The sequence below is a fragment of the Triplophysa dalaica genome, chromosome 9, assembly GCF_015846415.1.
Source record: "Triplophysa dalaica isolate WHDGS20190420 chromosome 9, ASM1584641v1, whole genome shotgun sequence".
NCBI classification, from domain to species: Eukaryota; Metazoa; Chordata; class Actinopteri; order Cypriniformes; family Nemacheilidae; genus Triplophysa; species Triplophysa dalaica.
Genome location: NC_079550.1, coordinates 7,154,388 through 7,180,948, shown reverse-complemented (window position 1 = coordinate 7,180,948; position 26,561 = coordinate 7,154,388). Strand labels below are relative to the sequence as shown.

Here is a 26,561-nt window from a genome sequence, read left to right as displayed (position 1 = left end):
TGTATATTTATAGTAAGATAAAAAGAAGGTCCACTCCACAAAGCTAAAACACACAATCAGTCATTATCAAGAAGACTGAAATACCAGTAGCAACCTGTTTGAAATTCACTCCATGACCGAGCGCAGTTTGTCAGGTTGGGCTCAGGTTGAGCTATGATTTAAGCTTCCAACGAGGCTTCTGTCTCCTAATGTCACTTCGCATCATGGTAGAAGGGGGGCTATCAGACACGAGATCCCGAGCATCAGATTGTGGCAATCCAGACGCAGATAAAGAGCCTTGTGTCCTTGTGCGCGCCGCAGCCATTCATTTCCATATCAGCTAACCCATTCATCAATCAATATACTAACGCCTCACTGCGCTAAGAACCCTTACTTAACAAGAACAAAGCCGTTTCGTTTTACACCTGCTGCCGACATTCAATGGTCTCTTAGCTTAGGAGAGTTTGGTTTCGCTAGTGTGTCACTAAAGTGGCTAGGGCACTAAAGATGTTTATTTACACTTGAACAACACAACCCTCAGTTATTGTTTATACAGAGAGTAGCAGCCTACAGAATTAAAATAAAAAGTGTGATTTATATGTGTTTTTTACATAAAATTATCTTACATAATGTTAAGCATGTTCTGTGAAAATTTAATAGCTTTAATATTGAGTGAGTAAGACTCAAACAGCCCTATTTTAATGATCGAAGCGCATGGTGCAGTTGCACTCGGGGCGTGGCCGAATGCACTTTTGCTAGTTTAACGATGGGAAAACGTACGTCGCAACCGGGCGCATTGTTTAAACATGTTTTCCCGATTCTCTTAATGAGTAACGGGTGTTTTTTGGGCGTAACGTGCAGTAAACAAGTGTCATCGCTCATTCCCTTTAAGAGCTAGTTGCGTTCGCGCCATGGCGGATTCGCTATTTACACGGCGGAATTTGAAAGGGCAAAGACTGGGTGCATCTGCTCGTAAACTAGGTTAAAGCGTGTGTGGAGACCATTTACAGGACAAGCAACATATTTTTATCTTTATGTACACAATAATAATCTTTTACATCGTAATCATTTATTTTTAATAATTGGTCATGTTTTTGTGCTTTTGTGCATCCCTCTGTGTGTAATAAGCAAAATTTACGTGCGATGTGCTCCCGCCTATAGGTGGATTTACTAACGTGCCATTTAAATGCATTTGCTATTTAAACAATGTGGCACAGGACGGGAATATGAAAACTGCGTCGGGCCGAAACTAGCAAAACAAGCAATTACAAATAAGAAATAAACATTGATAACTTTGGATGATCTCATAGCCTACTTAAAATTCTTAGTAGACACAAGAAAAAGTAATGTATCGATTAATATGCAAAATAATGTGATTATGTGGATTGCTCGCAGCAGGTTATATGAAATCTGACAGTGTCTATTGATACTGATTTCTATTTAAAGATGACAAACGTGTCACAAATGCAGTGTATTCATTGACATGGAACAATTCCATCAAAAAAGGATTTGAACTATGCCTTTTACGGGATGCATTTAGAGAGACTAGACACACAGACGTTAGCAAACTCCTTTTTCACCAACTTCCTTGCAACTAAGGTTTCTTTGCACTTCCCCATATAAATGGAGTTCATAATATACATATGATATATATCTTGTGGATACTTGCGATTTCAGTTGAGTTGTCTGGTCCCTACTGCCCATTAACCCCTGTCTATTTTCTATAGCACAAATGTAGCAGCAAGGACAACAATGGTCGGCATTGAGAGAAATGCAGTAAACAAGCGTGAGTCGTTCTCTATTCCTCAATACTGCAGAAGTTGCACGCTTTAAAGGTCTTACCGCAGTTTCACACACCGAGCGACACAGTATGTTCTCTGTTGGAGGCATGTCACCAGGGTAAAGGAACGCTAGTTCTCACATCTCTCATATGACTAAATGACTGCGTTTGCACCATGTGGTGAGTGCACATTCCTACTGAAGATCATTATGGGATGTGGCACTGAGAGGGACCGCGTTACTTTTTTTATTCCCTTTCATTTCGGGCACAGGGCCGGATCATTTGTCAGAGACTATGACAGATGGGCCCGTACCGAGCTGCATTCCCACAATCCTACGCTACCAATTACTCAGAGTTCTGTTGCCTCTGTGAGCCAAGCTGATGATGGCCCTGATGAAACCGGATCAAAACAGACGAAAAGCTGGAAGACAGCTAAACCATTACCATTGCACGGTGAGGGGATGTATTGCTGTGCGGGCGTGCGACTACGATGGAAGTGGTGAGGTTCAACGAAGGTTAATGTCGACGAGACTTGGTGAATTGGTTAACTTGACTGTCCAAATATACTGCATACAATTTTAAGTGAAAAACGCTTTTACAGCTATAACAGACCTTCGACAGAGCCACCTTCTGGCGGGTATTGATGGAGAATTTGGATATCTTAATACAATTCCTTCATGTTTTGGCACAGAAACAACACATTTGACTTTAACTTGTACGCATTTTGTCAGGGGAAATAAATTGTACAAGTATAAACCCTCAGGTTCAAACAACCAAACAAAAAGCATTATGCGTGTTACAAGTGGTACAAACAGAAAAAGACTAAAAACAAGGTTAGGCAATGCATCATCCAATTTTAAACACTTCACTAAACACGTCAAAACTCCTGTGTTCTGATTTTAGAAAGAGTTTGTCCTAACCCGAGGTTTGTAATCCCTAAACAGCAGACAACAAGACTGCTGATGCAGCATTCAAAGGAATGGGGCTTCGTTTCCATTGAAAAGCACCAAAGGTAAAGCTCATTGGAGTCCTTGAGACAATGAACATATCGGACGAGAAGCAATGATTCAGCAAGAACAATTGGGCAGAGTCCAGAAGGACTTGAAGGGGGAAGGACCTTCATCGATCTAGTTTGCACAACCCCAGACAGTAAAAAAGTTTGTTTAGCAATTAAAGGAACGGATGACTCTTGTGTTTGAAATGGTCTGCAGAACATGAGGAAAAAATCACTCATTCTTTTAACTCAACTGTTGCTTAGGTTGCCGGAAGTATTCTCTTGAGATTTAAATTGAAATATGCACCTAATTATTCTAAATGAAACTCGCAAGGAAATAAAATTACTTCATGTTTACAAGACAGCAAATGAATAAAATGCCAATTAAAAAGGACGACAAGCGTCTCTCTGTGGAAATTTCCTGGTGTAGTTATGTAGTTCAACAACAATGCTTAAAAAGGGGAGGGTAATACTCCCTCACAAGAACTTTACTGAAAGGTGTTAAAATGCTAATTTGACCTGCCATTATGTTTTTGATGAGTTTGACTCTGTTTAGCAACTGATCACAGTCCAGTTATATTTCAGAAGCTTTTCTCTCAAGCTCAATATTTTCCGGCATCTAAAGCCTATTAACGTTGTCTGAAGTCAATCTCCAAGGAAAATTGGGTTGCTCCAGTAAGGAGTGTTAGTTAACCAGCGAGTGACACAAAAACATCAAACCCTGCAACAGAATTGATTTGTGCATATGAATAATTGAAAAGGAACGAGGTCATCCAAATGTGTCTTTAAAGTGTCATAATCTGATCTCCTGAAGAAAAACAACAAAGTTTTAAGTTACCTTATTTGGGTGTATCTCTAGAAACCTGTCAAGAGCATGTCTGGGTCATATATCATCCAAAATAGTACGAGATCTTATTTGACTTCGTTATATATACACAATATACAGTAGTGGTCAAAAATGATCGACAAAAGTCTTCAGCTTTCACATTTGAAAACACTTTTTTAACAATGTATTAAGGATTTGTTTATTAGAACTTATTGAATAAAATAGATAAATACCTTAACCAAAATTATTGTCAATTTATTAAAATTTCGTATTATCACACTTTTGGAGTAAAACATGATCAGGACGTTTTGTGACTTTCAGATTTTCTAATCGCCTCACAACTTAAGTCTGATAAAAGGCTGATAAAAGTCTATTTCGGTTTGTAGTTACAAATAACAGTCTTGAAATAACAGTTGTCACACCTGAAAGTGAGAACTCTCCTTAGACACCCGATCAAACGTGCAGTTGTGAGACTAGCTTCACAATTAGTCAAAACCCCTCCGCCAGCCAGACGGATCATTAAACGTCATCCACGTGTGCCTAAAAATAGTTGCAAAGACCTCCGATGGCCTGTCCGGTTTGTTTGCTTGGTTTGTTTCAGACTGTAAATGTTTAGAAAGGGTTGTGCACTTGTGTCTTCCAATCAGCCCGAACGTCCGACTGTTACCCTGAGCGTAAATGGAAGGTTGTGCGTCTATGGTTTTCACACTTTTTCCTCTATCCAATCATTGGCCGAGGTGTTGTTACTAACCATTAGAAAAAACAGCGTGGAAGATATATGTGGGAATACAAGCTGTCTTTGCTGGTCTCGTTTGAAAGCTACCAGATATAGCCAACAGCGTTCAGAATCTCTCAAGCTCTCAAACTCATCAAGTGTGAGTAACCCAAGGCTTAGCTGACACCTCCACAGTTATATCAGAGAAACCAAATCTGTAAAATACATATCTTGGTGTTTGAAAGCTCGCTGAAATGGCAGCGGCCAATTTACTTTCGAAAAAACATATCGCGTTGGATCAAAAGCAAAGGTGATGTTTTTCATGAAATATATGCCGTTTTTGTGCTCCCCAGGGTCGTGAAGACATATTTGATGTTGAAACGTGCAGATGGCTCTGTCTGGCACTTTATTATCTCCATGGTAACCTCGGGAATGGATTATCTAAATAAAGCGGCGATTCATGAACATGCAGTGTACATCTACCAAAGGTGACAACGCATTAGCAAAACAGCTGGACGGATGCAATTAAAAAAATGGACTGCGGTGACCATCCTAGCGTCTGCCGAAACTATAAATAACTCATATTTCATCATAAAGAAACATTGCAGGTGAAAGTAGCAAGACCAACAGCGACTATATCTCCGGTGGATTTATGTTCTCATAAACCTCACTTGCTTCCCTCGCATTCACAACGGGGGGTGATTAAATAAGGTCTGATGAAACCCGACTGATCCACACGCAGAGCAGTGGGCTGACCCCGGAGCTTAATTTCCAACCGTTTATTCCTGTCTGGTCAACTGCAAAGGCTTGTTGTGCAGGCCCCTACTGAGGGAATCCATACTCCATTAGTGGCCCACTGGGGCCTGCACCCCATGCTGCTCTGTGTAAAAAGATGCAAAGACAAGAGACGCTCTGTGCCGAAAAACAGCGGCTCAGCAGGGAGCCCGTGGCCCTATAGCCGTCTCTCCAGGAATGGGACCCTAAGAGAAAGCCAGGGGCCATGGAGCTACACATGCTCTAAAGAAAGACCTTAAGCTTCAGCGAGTCCGTCCCATCATGCTAACCAGACCAAGCGGCTGTAGAGATCTTTCACTTTTTCAATTCAAAGTCTTCCACGTTACTTAATCTCAGAATTTTTAAATACAAAGCATCTGGTTTGTGAAGTATGGATGTAGTTTTGCAGCTGAGGTGGATGAATTGAAAAATAAAACACAGCCGTGAGGCCTTTGGTCTGTAAAATGCAACAGATGCATTTTTCTTTGATGATGCAGAATCGCTCTGGGAGAAGTGAAATTGCCTCAAACTGATAACTCGGTCTCCAGGTGATAGCTATAAGCGGAGATAAATTTGAGAAACCGAGATTTCCCTGTGGTGAAATTTGTGTGCGAAGTTCCAGCTCCGAGGCCAAACTTTGCTTAAAGTTTCGTTTAACACCCGGGGCTCCGTGCTTCCGAGGCTAACCACTTGTGAGTCTTTGCTACCCGTCTCTCGTCGTTATGCAGATGTCAGGATTAGCTTTCCCACATCCTCACATGTAATTCCTCCTCAATTGCGTTGAAACCGTACCAAATTCCTATGAAAACACACTCGGTGTCGGAATCTACAGCCTGACACCCTGAGCTAAGCCTTTTTTAGCTCTTTTCTCAGCACTGGATCGCATTTCTGGTACTGCATAACCTGTGTTTCTAAAGACATACATACAAAATGATATCGACACCAGCAACATAAATCCGTTCCCTTAATATTCTGGAATCTTTTTTCAGGCACCTCGTGCCCCCTCTCTCATTTTAATATGTCAAATCTGTTGGGAGTAAAATAAAAAAGAGCTGTGTCACAACACAGTCAAAAACGTTTTCAAGTGCTTGCTTAAAATCCTAACAAGACGAAAAAGGGGACACAGGGTTTATCACATGTTGTAATTTAGGCATAAAGGAGTAATTATGTAAAACATATGAAAATATTACAGACTGGAGGCCTGTCACGTGTCTTTCGAGACATCTGTTTGTTTACACAGGGCGCACGTTAAAACGCAGCCAAAAAAAATGGTCCGACACTGTGAAATATTTTCTGCTAACTGCGCTAATGAATTGACAGTGTGCTTTTGAATTGCAATTTATGCTACTCCATGTGCATGTGAGGACACCTCTTTGTTAAAGATTTTAACAAAAAAATGATGGCTATTTTTTCAACAGTCTGTCATTACTGCACTGCTCTTATTAAGCCTTGAACCGTCTCACACAAAACACGCTAGTATGCTAATGTAAGGTAAATGAAAGCAGTTTGCTATTTGTTCTCAGGTAAAAAGAGGCCTGCTCCAAACCATAACCGTAGGAAAAATGGCTAAAATGGGCTCATTAGGTTGTTCGAGTGAATCAACAGCAGCTTTTTTCTATTCTCATTGTAATTGGGTCCTTGTTTTGTTTAAAGGCTCAACAAATACAGTAGCCAAACAATAAAATGACAATGATGGTACTCCCCAAAAGAGCAGGGTAATTTCCATAATTTACCACTTACAATCCCTCACAATGGCTGCGTTCACACAGTCAGCGCTTGAGATTGACAACTGTGACTCCCAAATTGTCATGTCCGTGCAACAGGACACAGGACTGAATCAAATAATGCGAGTATGGACAGTTAAGTCAATTTTCTTTGAGGAAGCCTGTATCTACACAATGTTAAACAATCCTCAATATAAAGATGCCGCTATTGTCATTATATATTTGTTGTCAAAACCGTCTGGTTCTGTCCAATCGTTCATTTGTATTCCCCTCCAATCAAACCACCCCTTTCCCAAAACAGGAGTTCCCTCAAACTCTCTGAACGCACGCACAATATCAGTATTTTGCGCAACTTCTAATACTTGAAAAATGTTGACAGCAGTAACATTAAAAAGTGTACGTATAAAACATCTAAAAGCATGCCATATATGTCAGTGAAACAAAATACAAGGCTGTTGATATGATTGGTCAACAACGTGTGTTGTTCAAGAAGAGTCATCAATACGATTTGTCTGCAAATTTTCAGCTCATGTACTCGCTAAAGGTTTTTTTTTGTGTGCTAGCTTTTCTACACTAGCATGACTTTCAAACTAACCGCCATAGACCTAAGTCATTTTTTTATTTCACAAGGTCTTTAAAGCAAAAATGACTGACAATGCAAAAGCCACCTGGGCTCCAAGTAAAAATTTGATTTGTGACAATAAAGAAAAGAAAATGCGATCAAACCTCGCATCGATCTCAGCATAGCCTCGGGCAGGAACCCCACAACTTTATTACCAGGGGCCGCAAAGCTTAACTCCAGCGTATAAACTTCCTCTTCTATGGCACTGTAGCATGCTACTTTGTCTCAGTCGAATACGTAGAGCCTTATGGTGCCTTGCATAGCTCGAAGGCAAGGGACCGATTCCTTTGGTGAGTGTGCTACCCCTCACTGGCAGCCCTAGGGTAACCCATATACCAATGCAAATCACAGCCATTTGTCGAAAAGATAAAGCCCATTTTAGCACCGGGGTGCCACGGCTAAGGTGACCAAATGCAAGCTAGCTGCCGTGCGGATAAGGGAAAGTTTTTGCCACAGGAGAGTGATTCATTGCTTTACGGAAGCAGTGTGGAGGCAGGCAAGAAGAATACTCTGGAGTTTGATGTAATTCCAGCCTTGGGTGGTTAACTTGTAAAGGCTGATCAATTATTTACAGCATTTTTTTGTTCTGCTCTGTAAAGGAGCCTTGAGGGAGAAAGCCAAGACCTGCCGGCGATGACAGGCTTCACATCGACAGCATCGCCATGCTCTCTGCTATCTTCTGATTATGAAAGCGACGTGAAGCTTTTTATCTGGCCGGAGTGTTAGCAAATCGTTTTTTGGTCTGATTTCTAATTTTGTAGTCTTTTGCTCTATAAACATCACGGACAGCAGTGTAAGACAGATTTAGTCTAATTGCTTTGCCAGATTTGTCTCATATGGGATTCGGATAATGAATCTGGTAAACATAAAGAAAATGTTGTCAGTTAATATTCCATATGTGGAAAACATTTTGGACGACACTTCTCATCAAGGGATTTAAGTGCAGACATGGCAACCTGCCAATTGACACATTGTGTATAAGCTTCAAAGGACATAGACTTAAGTTATTTGTATCCTTTAGATTACGTTTTTGTGTACGTATTAGAGCTTCTTCAAGTTTTTAATTAAAGACAATTTGAAGTGAAACTATTTAAAATACATCAACAACTATAATAACATTGACCAAAACAAACATCTTTCCGCACAACAAAGGTCTGTAAACTGCAAGAGTAAATTGCAATCCAAGTTCAAACTGTGAAGTTTATTGTGAACCACATCAGAAGTCACGGCACAGGGTGAAATTAGTCATGACAGCTGCCGTGACGGTGAAGCTGCCAAAACTACACACAAACACCACAACGTGGTGAACAAAGCTTGCGTTTTCACAATGCCAAGAACAACTCCAAATATCACAAAAACAAATAAAATGTGTTTAGATCCTTAAAAAAAAGTTTGCATTTGTACTTGGTGTAAAAATGTATTGTTTACAGAATGCTGCTATATTTTAACAATGTGCAGTTACTTACAAATACAAATCTGGGAATCACTACAATGACATACAATTTTACATTGCTACTTCAAGAATGTCAAAATTCTGTTCAGAAAAAAATAATCTGGTGTATTGTTTATATATTTCCAACATTCCAGTACTGTGTGAATTGTCCTTCAGCATCTTGAAATTGTATCAAATCCCAAAACACACATACATTTTTTTTAAAACCCATGTTGTGCTGCATACTTTTGCAAATAATCTTCATTGAGAAAAATCATTATCGGATAAATTAGTAATTTACATATAATTTACACCTCCAGATCTTGTTAATTTGTGGATCCTAAAGCAAGACTGACATCACACGTTCAGTACTGTGCTGGATCTACCTAAAAAAAACTATCAAGAAAAGAGATGTTCCTATAATTGATTTTTGTCTCAGTATTACATGTTTTTTTTTACAAAATCTTTAGCATCTTTGATGCACTCTCACACTCGCTCTTGGTTTTCAAACATGACTTAACCAGGCCCAGTTTTAAAGTTTCAGCAAACATCTCACCTCCCCTCAACTAGTAACTAACAAAAACTCAAAAAATAGATGTTCAGCCCTCCACAAGCTCCAGCGCGCATCCAGCAGGGGATGATGGGACAGTGATATTTAAAGGAACTCACCGTTAGCTGACGCAGTGGCAGGAGCACAGTCGTTCCCTGAGCCGGTTTTAACTAAGAATGAATTGGGGGCAAACTCATCCTCTGACTCAGAGTCCCGGCCGGCCTGAGCCCCACTGTTACCTAGCAACCTTCCCTGGCTCTGATTGGCTGCATGAGAAGAGGGAGGGTAGGGGGAGTCGATAGGGGAAGAGGAAGCAGATGAGCAATGGAGAGGTGCACCTGTAGACCACAAACACAAAAAACAACACACGGGCCACAACGTAAAAACACACCTCCAAATAACAGCAGACACAACAGAAACAAATCAAGTAGTAACATGCACAGACAGTAACAAAACAAATATTTTGAATGTGAAATAAAAGCTGTCTGTCTATATCTTTCTTTTCCATTTAGATTTGTCATCTTGAAAGTAAGTCAAGTAAGCCCAGAATTTGATTCTGAAGAAGATATATAGACAGATAAGCTTTGAAAAATGATTCATGAAACATATAGAAAGGATCACTGGTGACCAATAGTTAACAATACTATTGATCAACAGTGAATACACAGCTTATTGGGTGAATTTCGCAAAACAACGTTCGAAATAAATTATTTGATAAATCGTTTTTTGTTAATTTAGCACTTTACCTCAGAAATACGTTTTCCATTATTTTCTCAATTGATATAGGGGAAAGCGTGACCCTGACATGTTTTGTGAAATTCAGCCAACAAAATCACATTTTCTCAACACAACACAATAAAAAACGTTTAACTGAACTTATCTGACAAAATAATTCCCACACCACATATAGGGCTGAAGTGGCCTATAAAATAACACAAGTAGACATACAATGCTCCACAATGTGCTCATCTTTTCTTTCTGTGCAAACCCTTCTGACATTCGAGTTTGCATGAGAACAATAGAAGCATTCCATATGATCCAACACTGCCTACAAATCTATAAAAGAACATTAAAATGAGTTACGTAGTGACGTCTTAAATCATTAAATCTACAAAGTTTGCCAAGTTGAAGGACAAATAATCCCTTTCAGACATACGTTTCACTTAAGCTTTTCACTTTAATTAGCATGTTACATCCTCTCCTGTCGGCGTGTCACAGAATGTGTTATCTAACATCCAGTCTCATTCTGGCATGTGTTCATGTGAAATTCACCACGGCACATTCTCTCGCATCTCTCTTCTCGCTATAGACAATAAAGTCCCAACTCATTAGACATATCTTCCAACTTTAATGAAAATGTCTGTTATTTATGATGCCCATATGTGCAACTAACATCGTACTTAATGCCAATTAAACATTAAAAAGACATCAACTAATGTTTTCATCTAATCCACTATATACATTGTTATGTTAAAGTCAAACCATTAGAACAAGAATGCCAGACATCGGCGTGCAATAATTGTTTGTACATATTTTATTTGCTTGTTTCAGATTTATTTTCCCTATTGTTACATTACAATATTGAAAACAAGATTCCTTCAATCATTTACAAATGATAAATGTTTTGTGTATTCCTTCCAGCCGATGTCGAAGCATGCTCTTCTCCTACTGTTAATATTCAAATAAATCACACTTATAAGACAGTATACTATAAACTATATATTGTTTAGTGTATTGCAATATGCAGTTCTACATGGATCCTTTATTGATTTCATGATGAAGCATGAAACCCTATGAAGTGTAAATTTCTGAATCATGTATTGTTCAAACTTTGGTCTCCTGCTGGGACACCAACAGGACAATAGTAGCTATTAACAGTTATAGAACTCTCCCAAAAAGTGGGGGTGTGTTCTGGTAAGATCCCAACAAGTACACATTTAGAATCTAATTTTTAGTGCATTTAACTGCTAAATAGTCACTTTTGTTCTGGAATGCCATACATGAGGGTCCTACTTCTGACGACTTTGAAAAAATATCCCATGTGTTTACCTATGAAAACTTGGAGACAGCTATCTGCAAATGCTGTAAGTGTGGGGCGGGACTTCCTGTCTGCTTGGCCAATGACATAGGAGGGGAGTTGTAAAGAGTGAACCACAAAATCCAACTTTCTACAAAAGGCGGAGCACTTTTGGTGTATGATCTGAAGGTTACACGGTACTACCATCTCGTATGCATTTGGTTCATCTTCAAAAGGCATTGGATGTTTTTTTTTTGTTGAAATATTACCTTGACAATTGATATAAACAAATGTTGCTGCTGTTAAGTCTAAAATGTATGTAAAATGTCGTTTTACACACTGAATGTTCGTGTGTGTTTAGTAACAACAACAACAATAAGAAACCCCAGGTGAATTCCATTAACAATCCCATGATTTTAAATTAATCACAAACACGTTACATCCAGGATCAAATGACCATCAAAGTCAAAATGACATTGTATGTACACTTACAGCCTTGTGGAAGAGCCTTTTGGGAATGGATTAATGAGCTCACTCTCATTTGAGAAGACCTTACAAGTATCATCTCACAGAGGCCTTCAAATGGAACAAAAAACTATTTGGAACAAGATAATTATTTGACATTTTGAAACCAATGTGCAACAATTATTTTGTATCAGCTAGTGGAACAGAAATGTCATACATAAACTTTGAATGAAAGCCTTATACAAGTAGACTTTCCATCAAAAATGTTTGTGACTTCTATCACATTGTTTGACTGAGAAGATTAGTTTGATAGGTAAATTCCTCCCAATCAAATGTTAATTCAACATCCAGGCTTAATTTTTATCTGGGACCATTAATATGATGGTGGTTTAGATAAATCCTCATAACATCTCAATGAGTTAGTCAAAACATTTGACTGATCTGAGCATCAACAGTACAACACATTTATTTGAAAGGCTAAAATATTCTGAATTGAATTTCACTGATGCATGAAAGGAAATTCATTTCACAGAGTATTTGAAGATTTACTTTCTTCACCTAACTTTAACCTACAACGAAGACTATAATTTCCTATTAATCATTTCATCTCTGACAGAGAACTACATATTAAGGTCGTTTAGAAGCGCTGAAAGTCACAGAGGAGCCCGAGCAAGCTCTGCATTCCTGCATGCGGGGAGAGGAAGCATTTGTCTTACAGATGAAGGCAGCTCTGTGTTTAATTAATTCTACCTTGTGTAATTTATTCTCATTTCCCAGACTATCCAGAAGCACCAGGAAAGAGTCAAGTCTGGAGATGGGAATTTTATATGTGAAGTGTGTGAGAGTTTTTGGCTGTATTGCTACATACAGTTGCTAGCGTTTATACTGATCTCTATATAACTTGATTGGTCACTGAAATAACAACTAGTTGGATATACTTATTTTTTTTTTTAATTAGCATAATTTTGCACACATTGCCTTTACGTAAATTTACTTTATACAATCTGTGTGCAAAATACTTGCAACAGTAAATGAAAAAGAAAGTGTGCATAAAATTAAGCAAATTAACACAAAAATTAAGTAAATCATACTAGTTGTTTTTCCAGTGTTCTTGTAATCTAAGCCTGTCATTTTTTAAGTCTTACCATTAAAAATTACAAACCTCTCCTCAAAGGAAAAACATAATTTGAGATATTATTTATGGCACAAAAAGTTGTGTGTTACGTTTAAAGGGACAGTTCACAAAAAGTCTATTAACCCTCATGTCGTTTAAAACCTGTCTAAAGTCATTTTGTCAGTAAAACACAAAAGATCTTTTAAGAATGTCTCCGTGGTTTTGTGTCCACACACAATGGGTCAATGGGTCAATGTAATTTGGTTACCAACATCCTTCAAAATATCTTTGTTTGTGTTCTGCAGAAGAAATTCATACAGCTTTGAAATAACAAAAGGGTGAATAAATATAATTTTCATTTAAAATCAAGGAAAGGAGCTTGTTCATAACTTTAAGCAACTGAAATAACGGTGTTACTAATAATTGTGTAAATATTTGCTTCAAAGGAACCTTGGGTATAGAGAGATGCATGGCTTAATAAATTAACAATGACTAAATAGTGTATAATATAAAAAATAGTGTAACTTTCACAGTTTTAATAAACTTTGAAAAACATTTTTTACCCGGAGGCTGCCATTTTTTCGAGTCGAAATCTGTGATGTCTAATGGTTGCAACCTAAAGCTGTCCTCTTAACACTACAGCGAAGCACACACGTTTCCCATATATAACAGAAAAATATGAGATGTCAAACATAAGATCAGATATATAAATAAACATGGACAGTAGGCGGCTGTATGTCCTCTTGACACAAGCCAGCCAGCCTGCCATAAAAGAAGAATCCGTTCAACTAAGTGTCTGTTCAAAGTAAACATGAATTAAATCATAGCTTTAAACTACCGTCAACAGACAGTTAAGACTATTTCAGACATCATTCATCATCCACCATTATCAAATACTTAATACATTATGAGAATATACCGATAAACACAAAAATAAGATCCTTGTGGTTCGGTTATTTATTCTGTACTAAAGCACACGTGAATATTAGCCCCCGAAGGCTAATTACCGAGTGAGAGAAGACAATAGGCTTAAAGATAAATGATAAATATAATAGCTAAAAACATGTGTATATTTTAAATATACATTTGCAATGATTTCTGTTATTAATATGTGTGTTTGTAGTGTTCATGACCAACAAAATTTAAATAGCATATTTTCTTTTTTTATTATTTTAGCATTATTTATATATTTTTTTAATCCTACAGAACCTTATATTTACTGAAGAACTCATTAGTGGGTCTGTGTTTACTTCAGTTTGTCTCCCTGTGCGTGCAACCATTATACATCATCGGAATGGCGGCCTCCTTAGGTTAAAATGAGTATTACATTTATGTATTTTATTAAGAAATGAAAATATTTGACCCATTTCTAAATGCTAGTAGTGTAAGGAAATTACAACGTAATAAGCCATGCATCTCTCTATACCCTGGGTTCCCTTTCGAAATATTTTACTGTAGCCAAACTCACATGATTGGTGGAGCTCAAGGTGACACGCTCAAATAAGCCACAAAGTTACATTTACCCGCTTTGCAAAGAAGGTGAAGTCATTGCTACCGACTCAAAGCACTTCCTGCAAACTTTTGTTTCTCAGACCTTGTTCATTACTTGCTCTTACTTCAGTACTTGACAGACTTTTCCCATGTGGCTCGCCCTTCAAGCCCGGCTGATGACTGCCGTGGTCTCGTGCCCCGGACACAGCAGGCCACCCACACTACCAGAGCCCCTAATCTACTCAGAAGTCACCTAATTAAACGAGCGGGCGAACTGACGGCGGGCTCCGGTTCGCAGGTAGGCAGAGTGTCTGTCGTCGCCACAGCAACCCATTGTGTCTTCCTTTTCCCCGGGAGAACAGGCTGTACAGAGAGCCAATTGCGAGGGCAATTGGTACAAACAGCAGGGGCAGTTTTCTCTTTCAAACAGCCTCGGCACTTAAATTACAGAGCCCTGGCCTTGAGGCCATGTTTAAACAGCCCTTGCGTTCCGAAGCAAATGGCAAACAGGTCTTCAGACGGGCTTCGCTCTAGTTAATCCCCTGTTGAAGCTTAAGAGCTTGTAAATTATGTCTTTATAATCACAACAACATAATAAATAGCCGAAATCATTCGTAAGCAATATTCACTGGATATACAGGGAAAACCGAGACGTGATTACATTAACATCCTACAACAATCAGCAGGAAATACCAGATTTTGTTTACACTAATGTACACTCGCTCGTAGATGCAGTTTGACGAACAATATAATGGCAGTGCAGATGAAGGAGCATCGATTGCCCTCAGCACAAGAGCACAGCTGCTGATGGTGAATTGAGAGCTGAAAAGGCAGGAAATGAGTTAGCACCACAGATCTTATATCCATAAAATGGTTGCAGTATACGAGACCATGGGGTAGTTTGGTTTTACGACAGTGCTGTGCTTAGTGGACAGAAAGACCAAAAGAGCATGTTGCAGCATCAAATATTAAGCAAGCCTTCCTGCGGCTCCCTTCAAGCTCCAGCGTGCCTTTGGTTCTCCGAGGGTTTGTAAAATTTTATAAGAAGAAAACATTTATAAAGAGAGAACATTCTGAACATGTACCATAGTAGCACCTTGGAGAATCATGTAGATGGGTAAGCAATACAAATATAGCCTGTATATTATTAAATGCATACAGTATGTTTATACAGTAAAATTATCTGAATATGTTAGAAGAACAATACTTGTTTTATACAAAAACTGTACTTTATTTACTTAATACCTGGTAAAAAGCAAGGTAACGCTACAGTAGGCTACTCTCTAGAGTATCTGCTCTATCCTTGTCTGCATAATAATGCATAACTTTAAAGTAATCTAATTTCTTTCTTCTATTTTCAGAAATGCAGAGGTGTTGCTTTTGTCTTGAGGTGAGACGTGTCTTCACATTGATGATAACTATTACGGGCACAAAGCTGAAGGCTAAAAAGGTTTTGCAGCAGATGGTAAAATGAAAGAGCGATAAGTTATCCTAGACCCCAGACTCTTGCCTGGGAGATAATAAGACCTCTGACTGTATAAAATGTAGGAGCTAAAATTAAGATAAGAATCTAGTGACTCGTGTCACTTATGTGTGAATTTCACGCTTCATTTACATTTGCTTCAAACACACAAATATGTGATTTACAAAAAGGGAATTCAACTTTATAAAGGTGCGATGTGGAAGAGACCGTAAATCAATGGTACAGAGTATGTAACATAAATGAAACTAATAAGCATTTCAACAATTTTTTAATCACATGAAGTCTATCGGTAGCTTAAAACCAGCCATACAGACGATATAAAAGATTTAGTCATTGACCATTTGAATAGAGAATAACCTTGGTTCGGTGTAATTTGAGGAAATTAAGCTAAAACCCTGGCCTGAAACTTGCAAATATCTTACTGTTTTACTTCAAATTTCTTTTAACAAATTGTCGGCATGGAATTATAAGGTTCTATCTGCATTTTGAATGGTTTTAAGATAATGAGCTTCAAAGTTTTTGCATTTCATTTGACTTAGTAGATAAAGCCTAAAAAAGTCCCAAATTACATAACCTTCGTCACAGTGTAAATAAGTTGTGAATAACTTCATTTTGACCAAATTTTTTTTTAAATAATGAGGAAATGTCTTATTGTTTTTATTTCATTTTTCTAAACCATTTAAAAACCATCAAATGAGACCAAGATACCTCTAAAATTATTGGTTGAAAAGAATTTTAGGTTTCAGCCCCACCCCTAAGAAAAACACTAATGCCAAAAGTATAGTCTGGCCGGAACATCATTTTCATCATCAGGAGGGTCCACGGTCATTTGCATACCCCATCTGCGGGCAGTCCATTTTTGGGGACTGAGCGGATGGTGCAACATCGCATTCGTTTTTTTTAATCAGCAGAGTCCGCTCGGTGACGTACTGCGCATGTGTCAAACTCGTCTAACCCTTTTAATCCACGAATGAGAATGCTCAAGAAGCTGTGTGGACACGTTTGTGCATAACTCTTCCCAAGGACTGTTATGAACACTTGAGGCCAAAAGCTAAAAGTTCACTAAAAGAACAGTTACAAAAATTGCAGGTGACAAAAGCATTTTGATTTCCCCAACTGTCTCAGTGGTGTCTTTAATGTCACAGATTCAAAGCACCCATCATCGCCCCTGGCTCGTATTTACAGTCTAAAGGTCAAGGGATGAAAGCGCCACAATAGTTGTTGGTTACAAGAACATCTATCTTACACTAGATTCAAATAAATTGCGATCATCTAGAGAACCACACTGGGCCTGCCATCAATCAATGCTTCATTACCTACTGCGGCCTTGGAGATCCTTCAAGTTTTTTCATAAACGGGTAGCAAAAGTACTTACATTGGCACAACGGGAAAGCTATTGTCTCTTGACGTGTAGCATTCATGCTCTGATGATTCATTTGATATTCGATTGGGGCTTTTGGCCAGAACTTCAAAAGCACCCAGCCAAATAACTTTTTGGCAAGCGTTAAAGAGTGAACATCATTACCGTATTCACACGTCAAAGAATCATAAAGACAAGAAACCGCATAATGAGCGGAAGGAGGACTCACCATTGGAAAAGTCATACATTTTCCTGCACATAGCCATCTAGCGGGACACGATCAATACGCTCGAGCACTGGTGTAATGTGATAAAGACGAGGATATATTGGAAACGCGTGCAAATGTGTTATTTTATAGACAACACATTAATGGAAATTATATTCTTGCGCAATAAAACAACGTTTAATGACTGCAATTACAAAAGACCAATTTAAGATCCCAAGACCCAAACACACTTCATGTGCCCTCCAGAATATCCTTCTCTTTGAAAGAACACAAAAGTCAGCAATTAGGCACAACACATCAACAGGTTAAAGAAATAGATAATATTATATACGGAGGAAAATTTGTCGTCCTTTTTCTTTTTAGGAATTTTAAGACTGTCCCTAAATAGAAAAACAGCACGCAATTATTCTTTGGTGATATTATGGGATTGCGAGAGCTTAACATAGTGTTAATACTCTCCTTTTCACATCACAGCCAATAAAATGTCTTTATTTAATCTGCCTCTCATACAAAATAACAGACAAACACTTTCAAATGACTAGAGTTCAGTCTTATGTAAGTGATCCTATTATTTTAACTACACATTATAAAGACACTTTTACTGTATGTTATTAATTACATACAAAAAGCCATTTAAAACGAATGACAGAACTCACACCAATGTCCAGTACAGTTAACACCTGAATGCTCCATTAACTTTATCTACAGGTGAGAGAACCAGACCCGTATGTCTTCACCATCCTAGTTCACCTTCTCTTATTTCTCTCTCTGTTTTACTTCCCCGGAGCGAGTGGGACTCCTCTGCGGTTCTCCGCCTTGCTGAGAGGCGACATCTGTTCGCCACGCTCAGCGGCGGCACGAGGGAGCAGATTGAGGCCTGGAGATTGGAATCAAAAGAACACTAAATGGGGGTAGTTTTTTCGCCATCTAGGACGCAAATCTGACAACAGTTGTTTAGGTCCCTCACAGCTGGAGCTACTAAGGCACCTCGAAACACCTTCCAGCTATTGTAGTCCAGCGAGGACTACAATGAGTAGAAAGGTCGACATTTCTTCTAGTAAGAGTGGTATGCGTCTCTCGTTCAGAGAAAAGTGGACTAGTTTTACTAATTTTTTGCACTGGCTGATAATGGCGTTCACCTCATACTTGATACATATACATATTGGCCTGGCTGCAGCATTATGTAAAGTGTCTCATTATAGAAAGGTTTCATTGACCTTACATATATGCATTCAACAGACACTTTTATCCAAACCGAAAGCGAAGAGCAATGAACAATGAAGACGCCCTATAACACCCTTTCCCCAACTTACGGACAATAATAGTGAGCTCAACACAGCTGTAATGTCTCATTGTGAAAAAGCATTCAGAGTCGGTACTGTAAGGATTTAAGAGCAAAATCTGGATCCGTATGATCTTTGCCTGTCTGCTATTGATGTTTACACTCAGCTCGCATAACATGAAAAGGGTTGACACTGCCAAATCCCCTTCAAGATAGCCCATTCAAACGTCCGTGGGGTTCTTTTTGCTCTGCAAAACAGAGGGCAGATTCACATCCCTGCATTGCATTTTGTTAACTGTATCCTCTGAGGTCGTCGCAGTGTCCTAGCGGCCCTTACCTGGCGAGCGGTCTCTTCCCTTAACCAAGCGAATGTCTGCGGCTCAATCCCACCCCTGCGAATGCCCTCAAAACCTCCTACTAATCGGCTCCTGCATCAAAGGGGCCGGTTCATGTTAATCTGTTTAAAACACACACATTTCCTCAAGTGGTTCCTCCGTCAGGGGCCACCAGAGCTCCAGTCACAACAATGCTAACAACACATAATTCGTTTTTTTTTTTTCATGTGTTGGTCATGTAGCAAACAAAAATAATCAAGCGATCCTTCCCAATCCTCTTAAAGACCGATGAAAGACTTAAAAGTTAACTTTTGGTGGTGGACCGAGAGAGCAAAGACTGAAAATATAAGCAGCTCATTAGTTCTGCATGTGGCTTGCCTGGGGCCGCACTGTATGAAGATGGCACGGCACACCCGTGGTGCCTTTGCACATTTAGGGCCTGGCCTGATAAAATGCTGAAGTGCATCCTGCAGAAAGATGCACTGATCAAGTGCTCTAACGCTAATATAAAATATTGGTGTGGATATACTCTAGGGGTGTCACAATAAACCAACATTGACAGGTATATTGTGGAAAATAAACAAATTTGGAGATGCATTTGAGTGGTACCGTTTAAAAAAAAATACAAACAAAACACAAATCGCTATTTGTTTAGCCATGATATTAGTGTAATGAAAATCTGACATTGTGAAAGCCCTAATTTACCCAGACAGCACAGGTACATCTTTTTAAGATGTCTGATAAAGATCTGGGGCCGGATTCACGAAACTGTTCTTAAGAGAAAATATAAGATTGTTCTTATAAAAAATATACTTATTATAATACTTATTGTGTCTTACAACGGCAAAATAATTGTGACCCTCTCTGTTTCAAGTCACTTTGTAGCAGAATATTATAATAAAGCACTTTTTAATACTGAAAAGTTAAAGTAAGGGAGCTAAACCTTATCATTATTATATAAAAAAATAGACTATTCCTTAATGGCAAGTAAACGTCAAAATTATGATTCTGGCTCAATTCTGTCAAAAGTGAAAAAAACTATGTATTAAACATCTTACCTTTTTTCTCACCAGTCTTAATTTTAAGATGTTATTTACGACAGCATTTGTTTCGAGAATTTGGATTCTTCTTAAGAATCTTCAGAAGGTTTTTTTTCTAGAATGCATAACATTCCTTACTTTTTTCTTATATTAGAAATTAATTAAGAACATGGCAGTTAAGAAGAATTATCTTCTTAAGGATTTTTTGTGAGTCCGGCCCCAGGAGATCTTGAAGACATCTGCTGTGTAAAAACATCCTAAACGTCTTGGAAAAGGCAAGTTTACATACATTTTTAATTATAAACAACTTACAGACATCTTCTAGAGACATCAAATAGACATTTTCAGATGTACTGTGTATGTACTATCAGAGTACATTATACAGTAGTTGTCTAATTAAAGTCTAATTGTTGTTAAAAATATGTGACCTTAGGCGACGATTATGGAGATATCGGTCTTCTCGCTCAACTATATGACTGAAATAGCTGTGCAGAGGCGTTGCAAATATGGCCAGAGAGTGGGGAGACTATCCTTAAAGGGACTTTGTTATATACTGAAGCAAGTTAATTAAAGTATATTGTTGCAAAGTGGGTCTTCAACAGTTTACTTCATGACCCCGATTTAACACTGAACATCAAGTGGCAGCTCGGCATAATACTCAAGTTGCTAACTGTAAAAAACAACATAGTAAAGTAAATAAAATGAATCAATAATGTTTATTCATACCAACGTGAATTGACAGGTTCACCAATATGTGAAATAATTAACATGACATAGACTCATTTGGAAAATGTTTGGTTAGTAAGACTTTCTTGAATTTCAATGGTTTCAACTTCCACAATTAATCACACAAAACTGTAGTTTGCACAAAGTTTACACTTGCTGCAGTGAACCTAAATTTTAGCAGTCCGACACAAACTTTTGTTTCTTTTTGTGCTGTTTTTCTTCATTGATGATAGATGAGGGCATCATACCCACTTTCCAAGTTAGCTAGTTTCAATCAGATGACAAAATTTGGCACTAAAATAGTGATTGATCAGACAAATTTTAACGTCTGGTAACACATTATAATATTTATTAAGCATTATAATATTGTTCGTATTGTTCTAATTTATTATGTGTAACCCTGCTTGCTGCAACCTTATCGAAACAAAACCTTTAGTGACTCACCAATTGAGAATGATTACTTGAGCATACACTACATTAGATGCGAGCTAGAGCATCGACCACTGTAGACACAAATGAATACACATTAATACCTACCTGCACAAAGACACAGTCAGTATTTACAAGCTGTCGGCCTTGTGGCGCTAAAGTAAAATATTTTCACAATATCCTGACTTTCAAAGACTGCATCTTGCTTTAAAGCCCGGTACAAGACCAATCTCTGCCAGCCTTAGCTATTGCCATGGTTTAAGATTAGCTAGGGATGAGGTATCGATCCGTTCTCCACGCATTTGCTGAGACCACCATCCACGAAAAATGCAAAAGGCTGCTTTCACGAAACCGAAGAACGAGCGTAATGGAATTCACACGCGACGGCACATTACCGCAGTTATCCTGCATAAAACTATTGTATAAATGATTGATAAGAATTATTCTGCCATTAATGGAACGGGGTAATGAGGCTTTTCTGTGACTATTTCTGTCCCAAACACAACACAAATCAGTCATAAGACAAATTTGTGTGAAATGAATGCGTGAAATGCGAGGCAATGAGAAGAACCCTCCCGCTGTGTTAGTTTACACAGTTCGGCGGTAGGCGAGCTAATGCTCTACATATCAAATGCTCAGAGGAGAGATAATGTAACAAACACCATCTCCATTAGATTTTGAGTGACAGATCTATGATACAAAGGCCTAATTTAGTAATAAGCCCTACCCCATCCATTTGGAAATGGATACTTGAGCCAATAAGTCACATCACGCTGAAAATAAAAGAAAATGTATCATACATCATTACGATAATGGCACAGCCTCTACAGGCTCATTTATTGGAGTACCACAGCCCACAATCTCATTTCTCGTCCCTTTTATAAAAAAAGACAGAAAGTCCTGCCTTTGATTTATGTGACATTCCTGTTGGGTCCTCTTTCGGAGCCAGTAATGAGAAGTAGAGCAACAACACATTACAAATAGTTGGGCCGCCACACTTCTTTCCCAGCGTCCGCTGATGAGGTTTGGATGAGGCCTTGTTTACTACTCAGCACAAAGAGGGAAAAAGGCAGTGCGAAGCGAGGTTTCCTACACTATAGGTCATCCACCTCTTTCTCTCTCTTGACCTCCGTGAAAACGTTTTGCTCGGGGTCAAACTGAGGAAAGCGCTTTTTGTGTAACCTGCAAAGAGCGGGCCACCCGTACAGTTGAGATAGAGCCGCTGCTGAGATCGTGACAGTGCTGGTTTGTGAGCAACTCTCACAAGGAAAGAAACTTTCCTGTATCTCAGTGGTAAGAGCATTGCGTTAACAACGCAAGGTTGTGGGTTCGATCCCAGGGGATTGCAAATACCTATGTAAAAATGTATAGGATAAAAGCAATGTAAGTCGCTTTGGATAAAAGCGTCTGCCAAATGCGTAAATGTAAATGTAAACTGCACAGAATCACATAAAACAAACAAAGAGATACAGTAAGAGATGAATCCCATGCCAAACATATTTGATGGACACCGGGATAGACTCTGGTTCTGGAGTTCTGGTTTTGTTTTTCAGAGAATATGATGGAGATCAGGCCCAAGGTTACTCTGAAACAGAGACTAACATTAGAGAGCGTACATGCCAGCAGGCTGAAGCTAAATGATTGTCTCTTTTTCAGCCTCATTACAACCCCTAATGTTTGTGCTGGTAGGGTGATACGGAGAGCAGGGTATGACAGCGCCTGGTAGCCAAAAGCATCAAGAAAGTCCTTTTTGAAACAACTTGGTTCTCTCAGTGACCAAATAGGAAATGTCAAGATTGATATTTCCAGTAATTCAAATGCAGCTTCTTTGCACTTCATTGTGAGAAGACCCAAAGGGGCAATTCCAGCATCATGGATGTGACATTTTCAGTCAAAAAATTGAAATATTAAGTCTCAGAGAATGTATTTGTTGAACTGTATGTTAATAATTTACTAAATCCCTGTTGATAGTCCTGACATCCGAAATATACCAAGACACTTCACATGGGTATTAAAACCACCAAACATCTGACCCAACGGAATGGTGAAAACCTTTGGTAAAACGTTTTTATCTTACATTTCACATTGCATGGAATTGCCCAAATCTCTTTCCAGAACTCTTTGCCAAGCTTTCATTACAATAATGTCAGTCATAGATTTAACCATTTCATAGTCTCCTGTTCTGAACATAATATAACAGCAGAACAAACTGTGGTTGGTTGTTTTACATGTCATTTACACAACCTCTTTCTGACTAACAAGAGAGTTATTTGCCAGAATTAGAGGAATGCAGACAACATTAACACAGTATGTCAAATTACAATCAAAACACATACGTTTGGTTCAGCTTAAATCACACAAAAAATTATGTCAGAATAGTTTTGCTAATGCTAATCTACAGCATATCCACCATATATAACAAGATGCCTTATTTAAACGCTCAGGGCACGTAGACATGTCCGCCATCTTAGAACGGTCCACTGACGTCACTCACAGTTGACTAGAATTCCATGGCTGTCAAAACCACAGGGATTTAAATTCCCAAAAATGGGATAACCTTTCGTTGTTGTCATGTGTTAGTGTAGCGGATATAAAGTTTGAGCTTACACAACAATAAATAGGTTTTCATAATCATACACAGTCAGCTTGATTTTAGTGTAAACGGACCGGCTTGCACCATTCCAATATGGCGGACGACCTATGTAAAGCGGCCCATAGAAACAGATACGCATCTAGTTGTTTATATCTATGATACCCACCGTGTTTAGCAATGTTATTTGTGCTAATTATTTTTCTGCAAGTGACCCTTCTCTTTTGTTGAAGCTCACTTGTGCATTCATAAGCTGCTGGAATGAAACAACATGTGTCCATCAATGAACGTCATGTAAGAGTCTATAATTGTACATTATTGTTTCAACAATAAAAACAATTTAGAGGAAGATAACTGGAGGCATACTGGATGATCTTAGCTGACAATACTATCGCCTTGCTTCTGGTTATCGCTTCATTGCATGCTAATCACATTAGCGTTGACAATCACTTCTCTCATACGGCGGAGAGAGGAAGAAAGTAATACATTTGTTTTCATTATTGCTGTTGCTGAAAGGCACTTCATCATTAGCAATCATTCAAAGAGACGGGGAAGCAAATCTAATAAAGCTTCTGTTTCTATTATTCTGTTTACGTTAGTTTTTGTACATGTTTTATTTATGCCTTCAGAGCGTATAATTACCACATTTGCTTTAAAGTCAATAGATAGTCTACATTAAGTTTTATAACAATTCACTTGTTTCTCAAACATGTATAATGTTTACAGGTTAAGTTGCATATATACCGGCCTAATGTGAATACGCGATTTTAAATCACTGAACCACTGAATGCTACTTTCCTCTGTAAATGAAACACTCTGGCCCTGTGATCCTCCTCAAACACTGCTTTGTTTGAGAATCTAAAGTCAAACACGGCAAAACTGGCTCAACCAATGGCACGAGTCTGTGGCAGGATTTTGTGTTTGCCCAGCCAATAACAGGGCTTCAAGTTACACAAATCATACTGTGGAAAATTGAGGATTCATGGACTGATTAAGAGAAGCAAAGTAGTTGTGGGAACGAGCAAGTAATTATATTTCTATTTTATTATTTTACAAAATTACAAAATTGACAATAGTCGAAATAACCCTTGTCTGGTGTTTTTTTGTTTGTTATTCAGTCAATGTATATGATTAAAAAAAAACATAAAGTTACAAATGTTCACTTTTTTCAAGCAACGTTGATGTATAGCATTTGGGGAATTGCATGCAAATGAGTGCAAGTTTTGACCTAAGGTTTTTATCATACTGATAGATCATATGTCCATTTTTGGTCGTTTAAATACCCATGTGAAGTCTCTCTTAATGTTTTTAAAGCATTTATTAGTGTTTCATACATGTAAGTGAATTGTCACATTCATAACAGCACATATTCCTAATAAATGAGCACAAGAAAATTCAAATTAAATAATTATTTTGAGGTCTATAAAGGGGGCATTCCATCTCCATTTGTTTGGTATCATTTCTTCTGGTTTGTACATTGTAATTCAAAGAAATCCTACAAAGTCTGTCATCTCTCAAGAACGTGTCCTGTTTTTTTAATGAGAATTCTCGCTTAAAAATAAACTTGTGGATAGATTTTTTTCTGATTTATGGATGTCTATGAGAATTCATTTTTCAAGTTTTGACTGAAAATGACACATCCATAACGCTGGAATTTTCCATTTATGGTTAATATTTGTCATTTACCTAAATTGATAAAAGTTTATTTTTTTCATTCTATGTACTAATAATGTTCTAATCTATTAACCGGGTGAAAACATATTTATCTTGAAAAAAGACACAATTCTAAGGTAGAAAAATAGACAAAATAGAATTACATTTAAAAAATACATTTACAAGTAAACAATTTTTGTTCTGTAAACACTCAACATGCATATCACACACCTGCAAACCACACAAGGGTTATGCATTACATTTCTAATATGCTTCAAGTCGAACATGCAGAGAAAAATACTGCTTATTTGATTGAAATGAAGATGATGCCATCTTTTATGTTGTACGCAGTAATCCAACATTAACTTATATTCAATTAAAGCCCAATCTACTGTACACTCAAAGTCTATTTTATTAAATCTCAAACTATGACAAGAAAAAATCTATACACTTTAATCAGAACAGTTTTTATTCACTCTGTAGCCTGAGTCATACTTCATATCATATTTTTGCGCAAAGCTTCACGTTCGTGGGTCGATGACACACATTTTGATGTCAGTCAGATAAGCTCTAATTACAGTCATTTGAGCGCCCATAATAAATAAAAAATGTCCGTCACTCTGATACGCAGAAACCCATTACACACATACATTTTCATCTCCAAAAGGTGGGAGATAAAAATGAAAATTGCTCTAAATTCACACCCTTGTGCAACTACAGAACATTTTATTTCATGACAAGATGTCTCTGAAAGGCTAACTATAAAGAGACAGATACAGTGCTGCGTATACTGTGCGTACATACGTCCTAGGGGCTTATTTAACAGCTAGCAATAAAAGTGGAATGCATTAGCCTAACGTAAGAGACTGTGGCATTTTGGCTTGGTGATTCAGTGAACTGCTGTGGTATGTGATTAGCGCTGGCGAGGGTGCACCGTTCCCAGTACTCGGGAAG

At 38.2% G+C, this 26,561-nt stretch overlaps 1 protein-coding gene across 10 annotated transcripts in view; it reads right to left on the bottom strand.

Moving 5' to 3' along the window:
* The window catches only part of tenm4 (teneurin transmembrane protein 4), a 196,755-nt gene that overhangs the window by 107,340 nt on the left and 62,854 nt on the right, over positions 1-26,561 (bottom strand). Inside the window, exon 1 of one of the 10 annotated variants that reach the window (XM_056756978.1) lies at positions 9,516-9,574. The exons of the other annotated variants lie outside the window; for them this stretch is intronic. The gene's annotated coding sequence lies outside the window, so the exon portion shown is untranslated. Of the gene's footprint in view, positions 1-9,515; positions 9,575-26,561 lie in introns of those variants that run through there. 10 annotated transcript variants of the gene reach the window in all.